The sequence below is a fragment of the Oncorhynchus nerka genome, linkage group LG3 (assembly GCF_034236695.1).
Source record: "Oncorhynchus nerka isolate Pitt River linkage group LG3, Oner_Uvic_2.0, whole genome shotgun sequence".
Taxonomy (NCBI): Eukaryota; Metazoa; Chordata; class Actinopteri; order Salmoniformes; family Salmonidae; genus Oncorhynchus; species Oncorhynchus nerka.
This window is the reverse complement of record NC_088398.1, coordinates 13,195,070-13,220,931: the sequence shown is the minus strand read 5'-3', so window position 1 is coordinate 13,220,931 and position 25,862 is coordinate 13,195,070. Positions and strand designations below refer to the sequence as shown.

Genomic DNA, 25,862 nt, shown 5'->3' with positions numbered 1-25,862 from the left:
TGTTCCTCAGTCTTCCCTCTCTTTCACTCAAACCCAGACCCTTTTCTTTTGTGTAACCAGCTGTCATATCTGTTCCGCCCGCTAGGGACGTTTTCCTTTATGACGTAATTTGTAATCAAGTTATGATTTAATTATGTGTATGTGTAATTCTGTGTGATTAGTTAGGTATTTAGTAAATAAATAATTAAACCCAATTTTGTATTGCTGATTCAACATGTTAGCCAGGGTTCGTCCAGATAACCAAGAATTTACAACTTTCAGATGAGACTGAATTAAGATGACGATTAATATTGACTGCTATTGATGTAAAATATTACTAGGTCTTTAAGAGTTTATTCGGAAGATAACAACTCTAGAAATATTATTTCGTGGTGCCCCGACTCTCTAGTTAATTACATTTACATGATTAGCTCAATCAGGTAATATTAATTACGGATAAATTATTTTATAGAATAGCATGTCATATCACTTCATCCGGCATAGCCAAAGACACGACAAGACAATGAAGAAGACGCCAGAAGAATCAGTGCCTGAAGGAGGTGGTCAACTGTGCCAAAAATGTATTTCGACCTTTGTGGTATCAGGTTGTAGATTGTAGAGGTCTACACACTACATCAAAGTATAGTAATTTAGATAAAGAATGCATTAAGATACTGATCTGTATTATAATCGTGATAAGAAAGTTAATATTATAATTATAGGATAATTATAATGTATGTTAATATAAATGTACATTCTGCCAATGTTGATGTGTGTTAAATTGAGGGGTTTTGACTTTGAGTGATAGGATCAATTTAAATCACTGAGCAATGTCATTGTTTGGATAATTCATTGGGTCTTGATTATGATTTGGAAAATGAATGATTTTTAAAACTGATGGATTGAAAGGTGAATGGGGAGAGTGAAACTGATCCTAATCTATTTTACTTATTTCCATTACCAAATTACATGTTTAACTTCTTGCGTCGAGCCATCCCGGATCCGGTATCGTGACTACAGCCTCAAGCTCATTACCATAACGCAACGTTAACTATTCATGAAAATCGCAAATGAAATTAAATTAATCTATTTGCTCTCAAACTTAGCCTTTTGTTAACAACACTGTCATCTCAGATTTTCAAAATATGCTTCTCAACCATTGCAAAACAAGCATTTGTGTAACAGTATTGATTGCTAGCGTAGCATTTAGCGTTAGCATTCAGCAGGCAACATTTTCACAAAAACCAGAAAAGGATTCAAATAAAATAATTTACCTTTGAAGAACTTCAGATGTTTTCAATGAGGAGACTCTCAGTTAGATAGCAAATGTTCCGTTTTTACAAAAAATATTATTTGTGTTGACAAATCGGTCCGTTTTCTGCGTCACGTTTAGCTACGAAAAAAACCTGTATCCATGATTGTGTAAATCTATCCGCAAGCTCATTAGCATAACACAACGTTAACTATTCATGAAAATCGCAAATTAAATTAAATTAATCTATTTGCTCTCAAGCTTAGCCTTTTGTTAACAACACTGTCATCTCAGATTTTCAAAATATGCTTTTGAACCATAGCTAAACAAGCATTTGTGTAACAGTATTGATAGCCTAGCATAGGATTTATGCCTGGCTTTCAGCAGGCAACATTTTCACAAAAAACAGAAAAGGATTCAAATAAAATAATTTACCTTTGAAGAACTTCAGATGTTTTCAACGAGGAGACTCTCAGTTAGATAGCAAATGTTCCGTTTTTACAAAAAAAAATATTTGTGTTGACAAATCGGTCCGTTTTCTTCATCATTCTTCATCACGTTTGGGTAAGAAAAAAAACGAAAATTAAGTCATTAAAACGCAAACTTTTTTCCAAATTAACTCCATAATATCGACAGAAACATGGCAAACCGATGTTTAGAATCAATCCTCAAGGTGTTTTTCACATATCTATTGACGATAAAATCCTTCGTGGCAGTTGACTTTCTCTTCTGAAGAAATGGAACGCGCATGGACCTACAGATTACGCAATAATTTCGAAAACAGGACACCGGGCGGGACACCAGGTAAATGTAGTCTCTTATGGTCAATCTTCCAATGATATGCCTACAAACACGTCACAATGCTGCAGACACCTTGGAGAAACGACACAAAGGGCAGGCTCATTCGTGGCGCATTGACAGCCATATAAGGAGACATTAGAACACAGCGCCTTCAGAATCTGGGGCATTTCCTGTATGAAACTTCATCTTGGTTTCGCCTGTAGCATTAGTTCTGGGGCACTCACAGATAATATCTTTGCAGTTTTGGAAACGTCAGAGTTTTGTCTTTCCAAGGCTGTCAATTCCATGCATAGTCGAGCATCTTTCCGTGACAAAATATTGTGCTTAAAACGGGCACGTCTTTTTATCCAATAATGACATAGTGCCCCCATAGCTTGAAGAGGTTAATGATAGTGATAATACTCAGGAACTATAGCAGGTATGGTGGTAATGGCACATAGAGACTATAGGAGTTGCCTTATAAGTAGATCCAGAAAAACACTGGTTCCAACTCAAGCAACATGACTACAAAATATCTAATAAGTTACCTGTAATCTTTGTCAAAACATTTCAAACATATTTCCTAATACAACTTTAGGTATTTTTTAACATAAATAATCGATAAAATTTAAGACGGGATAAACTGCATTCAATAGCGGATAAAAACAAAGTGGAGCGAGCTTTCAGGTCGCGTGCGCCCCCAACCAAAACAATACACTAGACTCGACCCTCGTTCTGAACAGCCCTACTTCTTCATTACAAAAAGGAAAAATATCAACCAACTTCTCAAGACTGTTGACATCCAGTGGAAGCGACAGGAACTGCAAGAAGAAGAAGAAGAAAACCCATTGAAAGCACTGTCACCTGAAAAAAAAATCCTGGATGGTTTGTCCTCGGGGTTTCGCCTGCCAAATAAGTTCTGTTAACCTCTTCAACCTATGGGGGCGCTATGTCATTATTGGATCAAAAAAACGTGCCCGTTTTAAGCGCAATATTTGGTCACGAAAAGATGCTCGACTATGCATATAATTGGCAACTTTGGAAAGAAAACACTCTGATGTTTCCAAAACTGCAAAGATATTATCTATGAGTGCCCCAGAACTGATGCTACAGGCGAAACCAAGATGAAACTTCAAACAGGAAATGAGCAGGATTTTTGACGCTCTGTTTTTCATTGTCTCCTTATATGGCTGTTAAAGCGACACGAATTAGCCTGCCCTTTCTATCGTTTCTCCAAGTTGTCTGCAGCATTGTGACGTATTTGTAGGCATATCATTGGAAGATTGGCCATAAGAGACTACATTTACCAGGTGTCCGCCCGGTGTCCTTTGTTGAAATTGTTGCGGAATCTCCAAGCTGCTCACATTCATCCATGTGATTGAGACAGAGAGGAGACTTCCAGGAATGATATGTCATGAAGAGATATGTGAAAAAACACCTTGAGGATTGATTCTAAACAACGTTTACCATGTTTCAGTCGATATTATGGAGTTAATGTGGAAGAAAGTTTGGCGTTTGGATGAATGAATTTTCGTTTTTTTTTTGTAGCCAAACATGACGCAGAAAACGGACCGATTTCTCTTGCACAAATAATCTTTCAGGAAAAACGGAACATTTGCTATCTAACTGAGAGTCTCCTCATTGAAAACATCCGAAGTTCTGCAAAGGTAAATGATTTTATTTGAATGGTTTTCTGTTTTTTGTGAAAATGTTGCCTGCTGAATGCTAACGCTAAATGCTAACGCTAAATGCTAACGCTAGCTATCAATACTGTTACACAAATGCTTGTTTTGCTATGGTTGAGAAGCATATTTTTGAAAATCTGAGATGACAGTGTTGTTAACAAAAGGCTAAGCTTGAGAGCTAGCATATTGATTTCATTTCATTTGCGATTTTCATGAATAGTTAACGTTGTGTTATGCTAATGAGCTTGCTGATAGATTTACACAATCCTGGATACATTTTTTTTTCTTAGCTAAACGTGACGCACAAAATGGAGCGATTTCTCCTAAACAAATAATCTTTCAGGAAAAACTGAACATTTGCTATCTAACTGAGAGTCTCCTCATTGAAAACATCAGAAGTTCTTCAAAGGTAAATTATTTTATTTGAATGGTTTTCTGGTTTTTGTGAAAATGTTGCCTGCTGAATGCTAACGCTAAATGCTATGCTAACGCTAAATTCTGTTACACAAATGCTTGTTTTGCTTTGGTTGAGAAGCATATTTTAGAAAATCTGAGATGACAGTGTTGTTAACAAAAGGCTAAGCTTGAGAGATAGCATATTTATTTCATTTCATTTGCGATTTTCATGAATAGTTAACGTTGCGTTATGGTAATGAGCTTGAGGCTGTATTCACGATCCCGGATCTGGGATGGCTCGATGCAAGAAGTTAAACTCACAGACATCATTCAAACAGTTTGAGCAAAGTGTTTTCTATCCAAATCTACAAATAATATGCATACCCTAGCTTCTGGGCCTGAGTAGCAGGTAGTTTACTTTGGGCACTCTTTTCATCCGGTCGTGAAAATAACGCCCCCTAGCCTAGAGAGGTTAAAACCATCTCCCAGAGAAGAAAGTAACTGTAGCCCTCTATAGAGATACAAGATGAGGCTGGGCTAGAGTTAATGATGGGGAAAAGAGGTTCAGATACAGTAAGTCTGGGCATTGGGTTAGGCTTTGGGAAAGGTAGATGATTTTCAAACTCCCCCCCCAATTCACTTACATCAGCTACAGTATCTTTGCACACAGCTGTGTTGATAAGAATGATGTATATAAACCCTGGATTGCCGAATGCTATGTAATGGCCATTGAGAGTCTTTGAAGCCAGCGGTCGGCCATATTGGCACTCCCCAGTAGGAGCAGTCCTCCATTGGGAATGGAGTTCTACAGTATTTCAATTAAATATTTCAAGGACTAAATTACATGTATTGAAGTATTTTATTTATTTATTAAGGTGTCTGTAATAGAATAAACTTGGCAAAAACGAATTTAGACATAATAAATGTATTTCTAGAACTTCCAAAATATGTTTTTACAACAGTGAGGGAGTGCCAAGATGGGGGCACTGTGTTGAAGCCATCGTGCCCCCATCAGACATCTAGTGTATAAATAATTGGTTAATAAGCCTGACTAGAATAAAACACTAATTCAAATAGAGCAAACCAGACTCTTTACAGCTGTCCACAAAACAGAACTGTGTCCTGACCTGTCCCTCCATCCCTTAATCCCTCTGTTCTTCCATCCTACAATCCTCCATCTGTCCATACCTCTGTCCCTCAATTCCTCTGTCCCTCAATCCTTCCATCCATCCCTCCTACAGGTATCTATCTATAGGTTGTGTGAGTTGTACAACCCTTCGTCCATCTAGAGCCAGCCATCCAGCCAGTCAGTAAGCTAAACATCCAGCCAGTCAGTAAGGTAACCATCCAGTCAGCCGACCAGTGGCCCAGGCCTGACCTCCACCTCCTCCCTCTGATTAGTACCGAGAGAACTTGGCTCTGATTTGGATGAAGATGAAGGATAAAAAACTCTGACATATGAGTAAATTGGCAGGCTTCCCCGGCACTTCCAGCGTAAGGAGACAGACGCATGCAGGGTCACTCAGACCAATCACTCTGACACTTACAAACTCCAGTGTGGATCTCTCCCTACTCTAGACCAATGCCAGCAACCCAGCTCAGTTATAGTTCAAATCTCACTGTTCAGAGCCAACCAGAACAAGGAGAGGAGACCAACAATGGATCAATAAGTAGAACAAGGTAATCTAATCCACTAGACGTAACACGTCACAACTAAAACCTCCCCTCTATTTAGGAGTGTTGAAGTGTTGGATGTAGTGTCTGACAGAATGTGCCTCTGTTGAGGTTTTGATCCAGGGCAGAATGACTGTTGGCTTAGGTTCAGCCTTACTGACACTACTGTAAGAGGTTCAACACTGGGCTAGGCTGGGCTTGTCTGAAGATATTATTGTTAGAGGAATAATAAGATAGATTTACGTCTGTCTCCAGACGAGAGGGAGGAACTGGGAGGCCGGCCATCTAGAGGGAGTGTTCTCATTCTGTAGATTGGCTTGGCTTGGCTTTAGTCCTGCAGAGCCAGAAACAGACAGACTTCTGAAGGGCAAGTTAGGATAGGATGGCTTTGAACAAGGTGGGATGGATTGGGTGGGTCTTTGAAGTAGGTACGGTGGGTTTAGTGGGCATTTGAACTTCAGCAAGTGGAGCAGTAGTCCGGTGATGCAATGATACCAATCCAGTTGTATCCGTTAATGGTTCATTCCATGCTTTTCTACTGGACGCAGTGGTTGATCTTCCTACAGTAAATGATCCCCATTTACTACGAGACATACCACTCCAACTAAAACAGCTGCTGTGTGTGAACCACTAAATATGCATAACAAAATATAGAGAGTGGATTATGAAGCTATTAGAAACTCATCTCCATGACGATTCAGACATATTTTCCTCCTTTTATGAAAGTAGCAGTGAATCAGAGATTAATGAATGCATAGGTGACTGCCCTCAGACAGATAAGTGCTGTAGTACTTATCATACCAGGTTGAAGTGACCCTTCTCTTCTCCTCTCTCATAGTAGCTTAGCACCATAGAAATACATATTCATTCAATGTGTTTATAATATATTCATCAATGGTTATCACTTCACTGGAGCCTACTGTCTCCATATTACGAATCATTATCATAGTACTGAGGCTACCATTGTTCTCTATAGAAATCGATCTGACGTAAACAGAACACTTACATAATGAGATTACTAGCAAGATATGCAAATATACCACCGGGAAGGGTAAGGCAGAGGGGCAGCATACATGATAGATCAATATCTGGAACAGGGGTAGGCAAACCTGGTCCTGGAGTGCTGCAGGTAGGACAGGTGGGTTGAATTGAGGCAATCGCTGAACTGATCAATTAACTTAGTAGCTCAGTGTGGTGCCTAGTTGGAGGAAAAAATCCTGCAGTATCTGCGGCACTCCAACAACAGCGTTGCCTACCCCTGATCTGGAAGATCAAACAGTCTAAATCTGGCTTCATAGCAGATGAGACTTTGTGCATTACAGGAAGTGTAAAGGGCTCAGGTTTGAACCCAGACATGTGCCTCCTCATAACTCACGACCATGCCTCTCATGCCGTCCCTGGAAGGGGTGCGTCACCTGAGTGGGTTGATTCACTGATGTGGTCATCCTGTCTGGGTTGGCGCCCCCCTTGGGTTGTGCCATGGCGGAGATCTTTGTGGGCTATACTCTGCCTTGTCTCAGGATGGTAAGTTGGTGGTTGAAGATATCCCTCTAGTGGTGTGGGGGCTGTGCTTTGGCAAAGTGGGTGGGGTTATATCCTTCCTGTTTGGCCCTGTCTGGGGGTGTCCTCGGATGGGGCCACAGTGTCTCCTGACCCCTCCTGTCTCAGCCTCCAGTATTTATGCTGCAGTAGTTTATGTGTCGGGGGGCTAGGGTCAGTTTGTTATATCTGGAGTACTTCTCCTGTCCTATTCGGTGTCCTGTGTGAATCTAAGTGTGCGTTCTCTAATTCTCTCCTTCTCTCTTTCTTTCTCTCTCTTGGAGGACCTGAGCCCTAGGACCATGCCCCAGGACTACCTGACATGATGACTCCTTGCTGTCCCCAGTCCACCTGGCCGTGCTGCTGCTCCAGTTTCAACTGTTCTGCCTTATTATTATTCAACCATGCTGGTCATTTATGAACATTTGAACATCTTGGCCATGTTCTGTTATAATCTCCACCCGGCACAGCCAGAAGAGGACTGGCCACCCCACATATGCTCTCTCTAATTCTCTCTTTCTTTCTCTCTCTCGGAGGACCTGAGCCATAGGACCATGCCCCAGGACTACCTGACATGATGACTCCTTGCTGTCCCCAGTCCACCTGGCCGTGCTGCTGCTCCAGTTTAAACTGTTCTGCCTTATTATTATACGACCATGCTGGTCATTTATGAACATTTGAACATCTTGGCCATGTTCTGTTGTAATCTCCACCCGGCACAGCCAGAAGAGGACTGGCCACCCCACATAGCCTGGTTCCTCTCTAGGTTTCTTCCTAGGTTTTGGCCTTTCTAGGGAGTTTTTCCTAGCCACGTGCTTCTACACCTGCATTGCTTGCTGTTTGGGGTTTTAGGCTGGGTTTCTGTACAGCACTTTGAGATATCAGCTGATGTACGAAGGGCTATATAAATACATTTGATTTGATTTGACCAAAAGAGCACCACTTCAACTTAGGCCCTACACTCTTAGAAAAAAAGGTGCTCTCTGGATCCTAAAATGGTTATCTAACCACTTGACTCTCTCATGCACTCCTCTCTTATTTCCCTCATCGCTTTCCCTCCCTTTTTGTCCTCATCATTCTCTTTCTGAAATCAGTCCCTGTTCTCTTCTGGTCTTTCTAAGTAGAAGAGGGAAGAGAAAAGCAGCAGCACCCCTCCATGGCTCAATGGTTTAGTCTGGTTGAACCGTGATAGATACTTTTGAAATGTATATTTATTATATCTATCGCCCATCAACCAGGCTAAACCATCGAGCCATGTAGGAGTGCTGCTGCTGCTTTTCTGTTGTCTGCTTGTTTCTGTTCATTTCTCTTCTCCCATCTCCTTAGAAAGACAAGAATGTATGTTGTGTCGTATGTTCCTGCAGAAAGCCCAAGGCACAGCCTCTCTGCCTCAGTATGGTTCTGCGAGGTGTTAACACAGATGCAGATCGCCGGTCAGACGGACACTCAGACCAGTGTGACATGTTACAGAGTAGCCATTCAGACGGGAAAATCAGCACCTCGCAGCACTACAATGGAAACATACCTTTTAGTCCTGAGGGAGGGAAAGAGGAGGCGAGAGACAGAGAGGCAGAAAGAAGACTAATGATGCTCTCGTTTGTTGCTTGCTGAATGAATGCAACGGAAATAACCTGTATAGAAACTGCAGATGAGACTTTCCAGAGTTCCAGAGTCAGCCCACCGTGTTCCACACACAACCCCTCCCCCCTGCGTCTACATAACCTCGTCACATCCTCCCTAATCACTATCACACACAGATAGTCTCAGGTGGGCCTGCGTGGAGATAGCATGTGAGCTCATCATGGTCCACACACACACACACACACACACACACACACACACACACACACACACACACACACACACACACACACACACACACACACACACACACACATACAGTCACACACACACACACAGAGATGCACATGCACGCACCCACATATAGTCACACACACACATACACACACACAGAGATGCACATACACATTCACGCACCCACACACACAGCACTGCTGCTACTCCGTCTATTTCTCTACATGCCCTAGATGGTAAATGGTAAACATGCCCATCTAATGTACTGTACAGCATGTGTGTGATGTGTCTGGGGAAGACTACTGAGCCACACACACACACACACACAAGCCTGCACGCACTGCTCTACCGCGAGAGAGCGATGAAGGGAGAGAGGGAACTAGGGATTTGGGGAGGAGGAGAAATCATCAGTAATCAGTTTGTCTTCTTACCTTATAGCAGGACACAGCTCACCTGGGATTCTCTGGAGAGCAGACGGAACACACCGCACCACTAACACCAATCACTCTCCTCTCATTTCCCTGCTAACAAACTCAAAACATCTCCCTCTCTATCCCTTGCTCTGTCTCTCCCTCTCTCTCCCGCTAGCCCTGGCAGGTTGGAAACGAGGAGATTGTACTACAACACAGGGGGGAGTGAAACTGGAGGGGGGAAAGTGGCAGACTGAGGCGTCACAATCCTCCCGGGCGCTGGGCGGAGAGAGATGATGTGTTGTGATTTGAGACGAGAGGTGCGTTAGGAGACGGGCTTTGACGCAGCAGATGGCTGAGGGGTTCTCCTGTGTCCATGTCAACGATCCTGAAGTGCCGGCGGCCCCCGTTTAGCAATGAGAGATGGTGCGGCCGGTGGAGTTTGAGGAAGCAGACTGTGGCAGCAGCAGCAGCAGTGTCTGCAGCATTAGCAATAGCAGTGTAGCAGGGTTAGACCATGCGTGCACTGAGCTGGGGTTGGCAACAGGGAGAGACGGGGCTCAAACACTATCGATTGTGTCTATCTCTCCTCTATCTCTCTCTTCTCTCTGTACAGCACAGTACAGTACACACTTAGTCTGCAGCACTTAGATGAAATATGAAACCCTTGCCATACCCTGCTAGCCTGCATCCATTAATCTAGCCCTGGATGAGATGCATCAACAACAATCACAGAGGAGAGATGCATGGGGAGACACTCCTTAAGTGCTGTCAGGGTTTAGCCTCTCTGCTTATTTACACTGCATGGAGCCATAGCAGGAGACAGCAGAGTCAACTAGCTCTCACAACATATTACATTCAGAATACATTCATCTGATATTGTCTCTTCAATGTTTCATATGGAAGTAGTGTGTGTGTGCGTGTGTGTGTGTGTGTGTCATTCAGAAATGGTATAGAAGTCAACTAATTATCTTCCACTGTGACAGCGCAATTTGTGAAAACGCCAACATCATGACCCTGTCACATAGCACACCACAAACCACAGATAGAGGGAGAGAAATGTTACTCTCTCACTTTCTTAGTATCAGTCTTGCTCTCTTCCTCTCTCTCTCCTCTACCTATCCATTTCTTTCTCTCCATCTCACCTGACTGACAGGCGTGTTGCCACAGGAACCAGAGTGTGTCCATTGTGTTGTGGAGGCTCTTCATTAACATACCTGATATCAGGCAGAAAAGCGTGAAATCCACATTAACAATGTTATATCTCGAGGCTAACAAATGGGCATTCTACCCTGGCATTCATAGAATATAATTCAGGAAAAACTTAGCATCCTAATAGAATATTAATTGGTAAAAGGGGTCCTGGGTGGCGTAGCGGTCAAAAGCACTGCACCGCAGTACTGATGCACCACCACAGCCTGCAGTCCCATCCCAGGCTGTGCCACAATCAGTCGTGACCGGGAGCCCCATAGGACGACACAATTGGTTCAGGTAGGGGAGGGTTTGGCCGGTGGGGCTTCCCTTAGCAACTAACACCCTGTGACAGGGCCGGGCGCCTGCAAGCGCTCGTCAATCAAACAGTGTTTCTTCCGACATATTGGTGCGGCTGACATCCAGATCAAGGGAGCTGGTTGTCTGTTATTGTACATATACCAACATAACATCTGAGGATATCCTACAAGAGATCCAGACATCCCCTGATAGGAACAATAAGCTGCCTGAACTAACTATAGGCTATTCAAAACACACACACACTGAGGGGGCTTGCTTGCCGTATTGGAGGGTGCTAGTGCATGAGTGGAGAATCCAAGAGGGCTCTGGGTCATGTATTATTCACAGGACACCCTGCCTGCTACACACACACACACACACACACACACACACACACACAGGGAACCAGAAGGACCACCAGCTGAGAGGGAGAGAGAGAGAGGGAAGGGGTATGGCTGAGGGCTTGTGTTATGATGATGATGAAAGGGGGGTTAGAGGGAAAGGAAGTGAGAGGAAGTAGGGCTAGAGACACAGCAGGGGGCTGATAGACCAGAGAGAGAGAGATTCATCTGACTGGGAGCAACACAGTAGCAGTGCCCTCTGGCCTGCCCTTTCTCTCCTGTCATCCATCCTTTCCATCCCTCCATCCGCGCTGACACGGCATGCCCTTCAGCCTTTCGCCATTCACCACTACTGCTATCCACCCATCCTTCCCTCTCTCCTCTCCTCTCATACTCCCCCCTTCACCCAGAGGAGAAAAGCAATCTGTATATCCACTGGAGTCTATAGCTACCCTACAAGTCCTCCAATCATCATCACTCCCTCCCATCCCTGCCATGCATCATAACTCATCTTGACAGATGACTTCCTTACTCCCATCCACTCGCACTACCTCTCTCTGCCTCTCTCTCATGTGTTGTCTGTATATTTTCCCTTGTTTTCAGTGTTTCAGCGCTGAGAGAGAGAGAGAGTTTATCTTTCTCAGGATACAGGGCCAGGGCCTGGGTTGCGTTTCAATCATTCTCTCCCTCCATCCTCCCATCCATCAGAGGAGGTGTAATGTAATAACACTCTCTTCCTCCATCCTCCCATCAATCAGGGGAGGGGTAATGTAATAACACTCTCTCCCTCCATCCTCCCATCCATCAGGGGAGGGGTAATGTAATAACACTCTCTCCCTCCATCCTCCCATCCATCAGGGGAGGGGTAATGTAATAACACTCTCTCCCTCCATCCTCCCACCCATCAGGGGAGGGGTAATGTAATAACACTCTCTCCCTCCATCCTCCCATCCATCAGGGGAGGGGTAATGTAATAACACTCTCTCCCTCCATCCTCCCATCCATCAGGGGAGGGGTAATGTAATAACACTCTCTCCATCCATCCTCCCATCAATCAGGGGAGGGGTAATGTAATAACACTCTCTCCCTCCATCCTCCCATCCATCAGGGGAGGGGTAATGTAATAACACTCTCTTCCTCCATCCTCCCATCCATCAGGGAGGGGTAATAACACTCTCTCCTCCATCCTCCCAATAACACTCTCCTCTTCCTCCATCCTCCCATCCATCAGGGGAGGGGTAATGTAATAACACTCTCTCCCTCCATCCTCCCATCAATCAGGGGAGGGGTAATGTAATAACACTCTCTCCCTCCATCCTCCCATCCATCAGGGGAGGGGTAATGTAATAACACTCTTCCTCCATCCTCCAGGGGAAGGGTAATGTAATAACACTCTCTCCCTCCATCCTCCCATCCATCAGGGGAGGGGTAATGTAATAACACTCTCTCCCTCCATCCTCCCACCCACCAGGGGAGGGGTAATGTAATAACACTCTCTCCCTCCATCCTCCCATCCATCAGGGGAGGGGTAATGTAATAACACTCTCTCCATATCAGACAGCTGAACACCAGCATCCTAACCATCCACCAGATAACACCCCAGAAACATTATTGAAACACATCAGTCACAACAAGGAAAGACAATGTGGTTAAGTATCAATCAACAGGTGGTAGAGGAAATAGAGGTGAAGTGGTTGGATTGTTGTGTCATCGTCAAAGACATGAAAAGCTACATAGTGCTGATATACTATAGTACTGATATATCCTATGCAGTAGGTGACGCTTGCTATTTTTTAAATATGTTATTTCAGTTTAAATCATCATGCTTCTTAAAAAAATACTAGAGACACCAATAACAGCTTCACTTCCCCCTTCTGAACTCCCCTCCAAAATGAATATATTCCGTGTGTATATTGTTTGGTACAGATCTCTTCAAACCGCCTGGGTCTCATTAAGATTGCTGATGTAAGTTAACAGCTACTGAATTAAGACAAGTTAAGCATTTCTTTGTGTACTGTTCCTCGCGCTCAAGAGTGACAAGGCAATTCATCTCATTTGGAAGTCTAATGAAACAAGCTCCAGAATCACAGGCCGTGTCATTTAGGATCACAGGGCTTTTGTACCGAGACGGCTTTCAGTTGCAAATAACCCAAACTTCTGCCTTATAACAGGATGCATTCATGTTTCTGGGCCTTGAGATGACAGAGAGAAGACACCACACTCCCTGGGCTGGACTTCCTCACACAGTACAAAAGGGTCAAATCTAAATAAAAGAGGGAATTATCATCCGTGTTCATATCATTAGAAAACTCCTTAGTAATAAAAACTTAGCAAATAGCAAAGTCAAATGAAATAGCAGTAAAGCAATGTGGCAGTGACACATAAGCCAATGTATTCAAGCGTAGATAGCACAGAGGCAGTATAACCTTGTATTGTTTGCCTACAGGCTGATACATCTCTGTGGTCATTCATGTTTCATTGACAGGGAAGGACAGGGACTAAAATGTCTGACTTCACATGCACAGATTTGATCATTCTAGAGTTCAACTTCCGGTGGCCAACTTTGTAGGCAGTTGAGATGAAAGAAACAGCCTATAGGAAGGCCATTAAAACCAGCTCACTGTGTCCACACCGCCAGTGAACATCACATTTGCATCACACTGCCTGGTATAATTGGCTTAGCCCTGCCTGGGCACCGTACACAATGTATTTAATCTTAGAGTCAGTCTGACTGTGACGCTGTCTTCATACAGTGAAATCATTTTGTAGTATTTAAACAGTGAGAATAAGGGAGTACCTGTATATATTTCAAACATACACAGTGAATAGGTCCATATATTAGACTCCTCCCCCTGTAACAGAATAAGGCTAATCAGAGCATTTCCGATCCCTGACTGATTTACCTCTCCGAGGAAGGAGACAGTTCTCCAAGGGCAAAAGCATATAACACAGCAGAAACCCCATATCCACTTCACATCAGCCATGATGAGGTACAGCACATCCTACACAAGACAAACTAAACCACCACACAGCTGGTGCTTTTCTCAGTCCAGCTGTTTGTTTTGGTGTGTGTGTGTGTGTGTGTGTGTGTGTGTGTGTGTGTGTGTGTGTGTGTGTGTGTGTGGTCTTGTTCTATCCTCATCCCCACAAGGATAGTAGAACAAGGAAAATTCTCCCTAATGCGGACATTTCCCACATCCCCATGAGGACAAAGGCTATTTTAAGTTAAGAGGTTTAGGGTTAGAATTAGGGTTAGGAGCTGGGTTTATGCTCAGGGTTACGGGTTAGGGAAAATATCATTTTGAATGGAAATAAATGTTTGGTCCCCACGAGGATAGAAAAAACAAGTGTGTGTGTGTGCAGTGATATTCCTCTTGAACTCAGACAGCACATCTGTTCCTCCCCTCTCCTCCACCTCACTCCCCCTTCTGCATTAGGTTTTAGGATGCTGGTGACACGCCCCTGGCTCTCCTCCAGAAGACAGACTCCATACTCCCTCTCTATCTCTCTCTCCCCCTTCCCTCTCTCCTACACTCCCTCCCTCCCTCTGTCTCTCTCTCCCTCCATCAGGCCTGTCATTGTTATTCTGCTCCTCTCGCCTCTGTATCCTCCACCTCTGGGCCCAGGCAGCATCAGATCAATAGAAGAGACCCAATCACAAACACCAAGACAAAACACACCCAGCCGCCACAACAGCACTAAACACAACACTGCTTATTGGAAAACCTGCTGATTGCCTCCACAGCTCAGCGTTGCAATTAATTGAAGACTGATTAATGAAACAACACCTGTAGCCTCTGGGCCTAAGGGGACGTGGTCTTCACACAATTACTTCTTAATAGCGGGAATGGACAAATAGCTCATCAGTTGGCCTGTCTTGTCTGTCTGTTGCTAGTGAGGAATCACCCTGAAGCTTTGTGGCTTTGTTGCTGACTAAAATGCAAATCACTCAGGCTGATAAGTGCAATCCCAGCGACATGAATAAGACTCTGCTCCGGAGTCAGCGCCGGCTGAATTGAAAGAAGAAGAACTATAATCCCTATTCTATTCATCACTGAGCAGCTCTGGGTACAACGCTGTGTCCTAAATGGGACCCTATTCCCTACATAGTGCACTACTTTTGACCAGAACCCTATGGTCCCTGGTCAGAAGTAATAATTTACATATGGAATAGATTGCCATTTGGGATGCGGTCCAGCGGCTCCAGGAGCACAGATGAACTCTCAAGAGAGATGGTAGTTGAGCTAACATCATCCACAAAGAGGAGAAGTCTGGGAGCCATAGAGCCATAGGGCTAAAGAAAGACATCTAATAGTGGATTGACCTTGGGATGACCCTGCTTCATACTGCCTTCAGATGGACGAGGAGGATCACCGAGGTTGAGGTTCACTAGAAGTGTAGGGATATGGGGCTATGTTTGACTTCAGAGAGGATCCTCCTTTGTAACAACGGAACGTTACGTGGTTCTGGGTGGTGGTGCTGAGTTTATCAAGTCGACTGGCTGGATGGATTTCTAAAGTGAGAGTGGAGTAGTAATTTGCAGGAAGATGGTTTCAAATGAAGGGTGAATAAACTTGTCATTTCAGACTGCTGAGAGAAAAGAGACCTAAGCCTATTATTAGGAGCACATTCAGCAGAAAGTCAAATGACAGCGTACTCTACCTTTCAAGTTAGATATGGTCTTAACTGCTGTCTACCTTGCTGACGAGTGATTGTTGCTCAAAAGACAGAAGGGACAGATTGGTACTGTGAATGACCACAACGAGACAAAACTACAAATAAACTTTAAATGAACTCAGAGCATCATGTGACCAGTAGATGGCAATGACTCACCAACAGGTGAGATAAGATCAGCACAGTCAGAGGAGCAGTGCATTGATTAACACTATCAAACAAGAATGTGCCACAACTGCCAATATCAAGAGAGGCTATTAAGTGCAAAGACATGCAATATTAAAGCAATGCCTCAGAAACATATGAACCCTTCTCTGTACTATTCGTACCTCCCTTATAGACTTATAGAGTCCTATTCAATCAGATCACTGTCCACACAGAATCTGACTGACACCAGTCTCATCCAGTGCCGTTAAGAGAGAATCTCTGTTCTCAAGATGTGAATCTCAACACTGAGTAACAGGGACGGGGTTATTGGAACATACCACTAGCATGACATCATGCTCTGCCACAGGGTCAGAAAGGTTTAGAACAATGATTGACTAATTAATTGGCCAGTTTCCATTCAAACATTCATGCCATCACATGAGAGAGATTCATCTCAGGCCATTCATTCATCCTTAGTCCAACTGTGATACAACTCTAAGTAATGTTGGGCTCAGACACAGAAGGGTAAGTCCTCGCCTCTCCCATTCTCATCAGGGCAGGAAATGACATCATAAAGTATGGGAGTGATATAATATAATCTAGTCTCTGTTCAGGCCCTAGTCTCTGTTCAGCCAGTCCTTCTAATGAAGCCAATAGGTTATCGCTAGCCCTCTGTTGAGACCGTATATAATCTTTACTAAAATAAGAGGTATTAAGCAAAAAACACTAGTCTTGTCACAGATAATTTGTAAGACCGAGGTATGGTAAATGTCAAATCTGATTTTTTTCTGCTGTTATCAAAGTGAAGTAGCAAGCAACACTAAATATCTTCAATGGAGAGAAAGAAAACAACTCATCCATCCCCTTTGCGGGCTGGTAAACTGTTGAATGACAAAGTTCCTTATCGGGCGTTAGATAAGAGGAGGTCACAGCCTCACAGAGATAGAGACAGAGCTACGGAGGAAGAAAGACAGCCTTTGTTATCGCTCCATTTCAGCCAAGCAGGGCTGTCAACAAGGCAGCTTTTGCCAGCTTTCCAGAGAGATTTCCATACATCCATTCCTCCATTCAGTAGGATGTGGAAACTACAGTACTGTATGAATGAGGAGGTGATCTGCAGCCAAATTGCAACATACTATGTCGGTATAGTGTATCCATGGATGGGACTGCATCTTCAGAGTGTTCTAGAGAATTCTTTGATCTCACTGCAGAAGAACTTCCTCCCTGCATACAAAAACATCCATCACATCTGATTATGTTTATGACTGACTAAAATGTCCATTAAACTTCCATTTATGCAGCATTGTGCAGTCATAACAGCATGTGTTGCTGCAGTGATTAATAATTCAGACTTTGACATTTACAGTTTGGTTCATTTGGCATGTTTTCCTGGAGCAGAGGAGTAGTTAGTTATGGGAATCAGCACATATCCTCCATAATTACATCTGACTCTGTGTGTGTGTGTGTGTGTGTGTGTGTGTGTGTGTGTGTGTGTGTGTGTGTGTGTGTGTGTGTGTGTGTGTGTGTGTGTGTGTGATCCAAATGAGTCGGACTAACCTGCTGCTGGCGTCGTTCAGAGTTAATTAGAGGGTTTAATATAGACACCAGCTGCTGCTCAACATCTAATCACCAACAACTACACACACAGACAGAAGAGGGGACGGACACTGCAGTAAGACCCTGGCTGAATCCCAAATCACCCCCGTCCCCTCAACCCTCCATTTGTGCGCTCATGTACGAATCCGCCGTTTGCACAAGTGTGAAAGCTGAGGGAGTGAAAATGATCGAGGGTGTAGGTAGGGGCTAATTAGACCCTCCTTTAGCCACTTTGACCAATCCAGCAAGGCTGCAGGCTTCAGAGTGAAGTGCTCTCCCGACACGCACTGCGATATGTTTGGAGTTTGTGCAATTTAATACAAAAGAATGGGGAGGCGTGCCTAATTATACTGTGTGCCATGTGCATTTGCTAATGTGTGATTTCGAGACTTGACACGTAACAGATGAACACCTCTCAAATTAAATGTTTAACTGTTACTGAGGTTTAAATCTAGCAAAACGACACGGGGTACTTGTTCATTTGAATTTCATGATTGTTTTATTTGTAAGTGGAACATGATTTGCATCATTCAATTCACCTGTGTGTCCCGAAGTTGTTTAATTATTGATCCTCTTGCCACTCTCTGAAAATGTATCATTTTTTATTGCTACTGTAGGTAGCGTTAGCTAGGGTGTACCTGCGCCAAAAAACATATTTTTTAAATAGTGAGCCAACATGTTTTCAGCACTTTTATTTCCTTAACTGTTCGAAAAACATTGTATCATGGCTCTCTATTGTCTCTCTGCAGCAGACATTTAGTGAGCAATATATTGTGAACATCAAATCACAGCATCTAATTGCAGTCAAATGAAATTGCATTTGTCACATGTGCCGAATACAACAGGTGAAATGCTTACTTACATACAAGCCCTTAACCAAAATGCAGTTCAAGAAATAGAATTTAGAAAATAATTATTCTGTCATGTTGGCGTAAAGGATTGGGAGACAGACGCAGGAATGTGTAATAGTTTTTTTTATTGTACCCAAATTACGGCGTGCTGTGTAAAGGCACGGGACCAAACAAACACGTAACAAAACACAGGGTTTAAACCCAAACAAAAGAGCAAGTAGTACCTTGAATTAATAACACACGCACACAATGACTAACACACGGGACGAGACCCATTATCATCTGTGCAATCCACAATGGCACGAAAGCCAAAACACACAGCACAGGTACTCACACGCACCAATGGACATTGTAACAATACTCAACCCCCCAAATGGAAACCAAAGGGAACATAAATACAAATACTAATTAGTGGGAATAGGGGACAGGTGTGCGTGATGAAAGTTCCGGAGGGATCCGTGACACTGTCAATTAGGTTAGTATTGTGAAGTACCTACAATGTTGTTGATCCAACCTCAAATTTCTCCTGTCAAAGCCATTCAATTATGTAAACGTTTTAAAGTTACCATTGGCCTTCATCTCCAGCAACTGAGTCAGGAAGGATGCCTGTATCTTTGTAGTGACTGGGTGTATTGATACACCATCCAAAGAGTAATGAATAACTTCAACATGCTAATTCAATATCTGCTTTTTATTTTTACCCATCTACCAATAGGTGCCCTTCTTTGCGAGGCAAACTCTGTATTTGAATCTGTATTTGAAATTCCCTGCTCGACTAATTCCCTGCTAGAACGGTATTCGTCGTCGGAAGATGATGAATCATCAGACCAAAGCGCAGCGTGGTAAGTGTTCATGCTTACTTTATTAAAACTGAACACTAATAACAAAATAACAAAGGGAATCACCGAAACAGTCTTGAAAGGTACAAAACACTAAAACAGAAATTAACTACCCACAAAAACCCTGTGGGAAAAAGCTACCTAAGTATGGTTCCCAATCAGAGACAACGATAGACGGCGCGGCTCTGTTGCGACCTGCATTGTGTGTGTGATGTTTGGTGTGGCGTTATTTTATGTTTTTAATTTGTACACTTAGTTTACAAACAATCTGCCAACCATGGATTTACAGTGGTGGAGTGTTGGACTGATCTTGTTGATCGTGTACATACCCGCTACGAACGGACAAAATTATGAAAACGCTGCTGGCAGCGGAATCCAATAGAGCAGAGAGTTTTTACTACAATGCAACTCAAATACAAACGCGATGGATATCCCAATGGCCCATCTAATACCCAATTGTCTGCGAGTGGATTACAAGCCCAAATGCAAACGTGGAAAATGCGGGGGAATCAGACAAAGACTTAAAAAATGTAAGAACAAACTTCCCTTACCCACCACCTTGCTGATTAATGCCAGGTCACTGAGGGGGAAAGCAGATGAGTTGTCAGCGAATTTGAGCTTCCAACACGAATATCAGGAGGCCTGTTTGCTGGCATTTACTGAGACTTGGCTGGATGACAGAGTCCCGGACAGAGAAGTGGACCCGGCCGGCTTCACTCTGGTCAGAGCGGACCGTGATCTGACAGTCACAGGGAAACTTCACGATGGGGGCATCTGCCTGCTTGTCAGGGACCAGTGGTGTAAATCGATCCTGGTAAGAGAGAGACTCTGTACCCCTGACATTGAACTGCTGTCTGTGTCACTGCGACCTTACTATCTGCCCCGTGAGTTCCCCCAATTGTTTGTTACCGTTGTGTACATTCAACCTAAAGCTAATATAACAAAGGAATCAGAGATTATTTATAATCTGTCACAGAAACTGGAATCCATCTCCCCCGACGCACCCACATTTATTTGAGGGGATTTTAACAACTGTACCTTGCACAGTATGTGAAATGTCACACTAGGAAAAATAGGACTCTTGACTTGTGCTATGGGACAATACCAAAGGCGTTCTCTGCCACCACCAGACCTCCCCTGGGGACATCAGACCACAATGTGGTCTACCTCAGGCCAACCTGCTGTCGGCTCCTGGAGAGGGAGAAACCTACAGTTACAACTGTCCAGATCTGGAATGACAACAGTATCACTTGTATCCAGGGGTGTTTTGACTGTACTGGGAGGTATTTGGTCTCCAGGGGTGTTTTGACTGTACTGGGAGGTATTTGGTCTCCAGGGGTGTTTTGACTGTACTGGGAGGTATTTGGTCTCCAGGGGTGTTTTGACTGTACTGGGAGGTATTTGGTCTCCAGGGGTGTTTTGACTATACTGGGAGGTATTTGGTCTCCAGGGGTGTTTTGACTGTACTGGGAGGTATTTGGTCCCCAGGGGTGTTTTGACTGTACTGGGAGGTATTTGGTCTCCAGGGGTGTTTTGACTGTACAATGTGGGAGGTATCTGGTCTCCAGGGGTGTTTTGACTGTACAATGTGGGATGGATTTGAGGACAGCAGCTCTGATGTGGATGAACTCACAGATGTTATTTCAGACTATGTAAACTTCTGTGTTGAGTCAGTTGTGCCTACTAAGACCTGTCAAATCTTCCCTAACAACAAGTCTTGGGTATCAAAACATCTAAAATCACTACTTGATAGGAAGAAGGCAGTTTATGCTGGGGGTGATAGACAGGCTTTAAGAGATGTACAACGTGAGATCAAAAAACAGATAATGGTGGACAAGGAGGCAGACAAGCAAAGGGTGGAGAGGAACCTCTCCTTAGGAAACGCAAGGGTGGCCTGGCATAGGATTAAATCCATGGCTAGTGCCCCCCACATAGGCAGGGGGAAAACCAGTGCTGACCTTGGGGGATATGAGGGCCAGAACATGGCTAATGAACTGAATGTTTTCTTCTCAAGATTTGAATCAGACATCTTCGTGTCGGAGGTTAAACAAATGGAAGCACATTACAAATGTTTGAGAGAGTTGTTGTTCAACAGTCTGATGTTCTAAAGCTGTTGAGGGGATGTAACACATACAAAAGCCCAGGCCCAGACAAAATAAGTGGACATGTGTTAAAGCACTGTGCTGAACAACTGGCTGGTGTTTTTACAGACATTTTCCAATCCTCACTCAACCAGGACTTCCTGAGCCAACGCTCACAGCGAGTCAAAATAGGTCCCCATGTGTCGGATATATGCAATACCAACACAGGCTCTCCTCAGGGATGTGTTTTGTCCCCACTTCTGTACATCTTGTACACTAACAGTTATACTAGTTCCCATACTGACAGACACCTCGTTAAGTTCGCTGATGACACCGCCTTGATCAGCCTGTTGCATGATGACGAGGAACATCATGGCCCGGTCCTAGATGACTTTGTAGAGTGGTGTGAGGAATCACACTTGGTCCTCAATACCAACAAGACCAAAGAGATGTGCATAGACTTCAGGAAGCGTACACCACCTACCTCTGCAACATCTATCAGAGGTCAGAACATAGAGATTGTAGAGGAATACTAATACCTGGGTGTCCTCTTGGACAATAAGCTTCAGTGGAGTAAATGTACAGACCTGATCTACAGAAAGAGCCAACAGAGACTGTACTTTCTCAAAAAGTTGGCTTCTTTTAATATAGACTATACTATATTTACTCTGTTTACAAATCTTTTATTGAGAGTATTTTAACTTTGTATTGTTTGTTGGTTTGGCAATGCCACTGTCAGCCAGAGAAACATGCTGAGAAGGATTATTACCACAGCAAGCAAGGTACTTGGAGTCAAACAGACAGGCCTGGATGAGATCTTTAAGGTCAGGACCCTCCGTAAGGCTCACAAAATCATTTTAGACCCAAGTCACCCCCTGTACCTGGACTTTGAATTACTCCCCTCTGGGCGCAGGTATAGGGCACCCCTCAGCAGGAAAAACAGAATGAGACAATCATTTGTGCCAGGTGTGATATCCCTCCTAAATAGCTCGGGTGAATGTTCCCATTGACACCGTAAGGCCAGCAGGCTAGTCTATTCTTATTTTTATTTAATGTTTTATTTCTTATTTCTTACTATTATTATTTTTATTGGTGTGTAACTGTTATGAAAGATGTATTGTCAATTTTGTTTTGTATTTAAACACCACTTTAAATGTGTACATGACACTGCAACAAAAGTTCCCCATGGGGACAATAAAGTCATTAAGTAAGTAAGTAAGACAGCTGTCCTTGATTGAGAACCATACCCGGCCAAAACAAAGAAATACAAAAACATAGAAAAAGGAACATAGAATGCCCACCCAAATCACATCCTGACCAAACCAAAATAGAGACATAAAAAGCTCTAAGGTCAGGGTGTGACAGAGGGACCTTACAGATAATTGTATGTGTGTGGTGCAGAGATGAGGTATTTGTAAAAAAAAATGGTAAACACTATATTTGCACACAAAGCGAATATATGCAACTTATGTGACTTGTTAAGCAAATTTTTACTCCTGAACATATTTAGGCTTGCCATAACGGGGTTGAATACGTATTAACTCGAAACACTTTTTATTCATTTGTAAAACTTTCAAAAAACATCCTTCCACTTTGACATTATGGGATATTGTGTGTAGGCCAGTGACAAATCTCAATTTCATCAATTTTAAATTCATCTGTAATACTGAATACTTTCTGAATGCACTGTATCTAGAACCAAAAAGGGTTCTTAGGAGAACCGAAGGTTATTTTATGGGGGCAGCCGCAGAACCCTTTGGGAACGCTTCTTTGTAAGAGTATAAGTATCATGATAACATTGTATGGTTAGGTCCCTGGCAATTCCCAGCCCTAGAAGTCACCTTCAGAGTTTCGTCAGCAACACCTGACAACAGAGGGCCCTCTGATCGAGTTGGTAGGAGCTAGGGGAGAGGGGCTGGTTTGAGATTCACCGGCTACACACCTCTCCCTTAACCACAATTACTATTTCACACTATTGCCCCACTCTCACACACTCCTAATTTTCTTTCTCTCTCTCTCTCTCTCTCTCTCTCACTCTCAACCTTTCTCTCTCAACCTCTCTGTCTCTCTCGCTCTCCTTTTCTCACCTGCCACAGTACTCCCACATCCCACTTCCTTTCCTGACCTCCCAAAATAGTCAGAGCAAGACTCTATGGGCCTCTCTGGACTCTGTGCACATACACACACCCAGCCAGCCTGACAACCACTCTTCCTCTAATAATGAGCCTCCAAATAGCAGAGCTGTCTAAATTGAGAGAAGAAAGAGTGCTTATTCGATCGGAGATGAAAGGTGATATTTCCTCCTTTCCAAAGGTCAACAGAGATCATTGTGTTTCTTTCCCCTAACCTTCTCCTTTCAAAAAATGGCCGATCATTAAACACAATATTTACCTTGACATTTGAGACTCTTTCCAAATGGTTTTGAACTGTCAGTATGTAAGAGAAAATGTGAGACAAAACAAGAGAGGCCACGTTTCTTTCTCTAACTAAATGTAGAATGTAATCAGTTTAAATGAATACTCTGAAAGTATGTTATCTTTATACTAGCCCCTTATTGCTTTACCTGCTGAACCCAGAACATAATAACCAGACTGAAGCATGGTTGTCTTCCCTACCATTACCCTCCTTATGCCTTATTTCCCCCCACAGGATCTAATCCCTTTAAAGTGCACTATTGTACTGCATAGGGCTCTGGTCAAAAGTAGTGCACTATGTAGAGAATAGAGTGCCATTTGGGACAGATTTTAGCTACCAGTCAGCGGATCCTTGCCCTTTCCTCCCCTCGCAGCACTAACCTAGTCTGAGCCCTGAAACATATGGGAGCGCTCCAACAGCCGTCAACATGATCGACGTGACATCACATCCGTCAGTCATCATCGCCACACGACACCACTAACAATGGGACGGAAGCTTGCCTAACAACGGGGGAGACTGGTCATACTGTTCATGCCACATTTGCATTTTAATATCTCAGCAATATTTAATCCATTAGGTATCCTCCCGGGCCTATTGAGGGAACGTTAATTCGCTAGCGAATGGCTGGATTAACGACAGTTGGATTATACCAATGTTATTCACGATGAGACAGGAGATGGTGGGTTTGAACACCAGGACTGACACTCAGGGGCTTCAAACTGGCAGGACTCATACATCCACAACCATCTCATTGGTGCACAGCCTTGGCACCACTCCTCCAGGCTGGATGACCACTTTAGCCCGGACCCTCCAGAGTGCAGGCACAGGTTGAACCGGGCTGTGGGGGAGCACTGGAGATCTGGTGCATATCACTCGCACCTCTCCCCGAATGCCAGGCATAGGGCGCACTGCACCCTCCCAGCGCCCCGGAGACACAGCACGCAGAGCCAGCGCAGGATACCCTGGGCCGAAACGGTGTACAGGAGACCAAACACGCTGAGCCGGCACAATACGCCCTGGCTGGATGCCCACTCTCGCATGGCACTTGCGGGGGGGCTGGGCTATGAGCTCGTACTGGAGACACCGTGCGCTTGACCGCATAACACGGTGCCTGACCAATACTGCGCTTCTTCCGGTAAGCACGGGGAGTTGGCTCAGGTCTATCGTCTGACTCCGCCAATCTCCCTGTGTGCCCCCCTCCAAAAAATTGGGGGCTGCCTCTCGTGCCTGTTTTACTGCCTTACCTCATATCGCCGCCGCTCAGCATTCGCTGCCTGCAGTTCTTCCTTGGGGCGATGATATTCCCCAGCCTGTGCCCAGGGTCCCTTGCCGTCCAATATCTCCTCCCATGTCCAGGAGTCCAGAACCCTCTGCTCCTGGTTACCACGCTGCTTGGTCCGGTTGTGGTGGGTAGTTCTGTAACGGTTTTCCTTCTTTTCTGATGAGGAGTAGGATAGATCGGACCAATATGCAGCATGGTACGTGTCCATGTTAATATTTATTTAAACTGAACACAAAACAAAATAATAAGAGAACGAACGAAAACGAAACCGTTCTGTCTGGTGCAGACACAGAGACAGAAAACAACTACCCACAAATCATAGTGGGAACACAGGCTGCCTAAGTATGGTTCTCAATCAGAGACAACGACAAACAGCTGCCTCTGATTGGGAACCATACCAGGCCAAACACAGAAATACAAAAACATTGAACAACACATAGAATGCCCACCCCAAGTCACGCCCTGACCAAACTAAAACAGAGACATAAAAAAGGAACTAAGGTCTGAACGTGACACTCATACAGTATTAGCCTGGTCGCCGATCTGTTAGTGATGTTTTGGCAACTCCTATGCTTGAGTTGGCAAGACAGCACAAACTGATCTTGGACCAGTCTG

General features: G+C 43.9%; 1 protein-coding gene across 2 annotated transcripts in view; it reads right to left on the bottom strand.

Annotated features, from left to right (window-relative positions):
- The window catches only part of LOC115102465 (cyclin-dependent kinase 14), a 273,353-nt gene that overhangs the window by 221,775 nt on the left and 25,716 nt on the right, over positions 1-25,862 (bottom strand). Inside the window, exon 1 of one of the 2 annotated variants that reach the window (XM_065008569.1) lies at positions 9,552-9,732. The exons of the other annotated variant lie outside the window; for it this stretch is intronic. The gene's annotated coding sequence lies outside the window, so the exon portion shown is untranslated. Of the gene's footprint in view, positions 1-9,551; positions 9,733-25,862 lie in introns of those variants that run through there. 2 annotated transcript variants of the gene reach the window in all.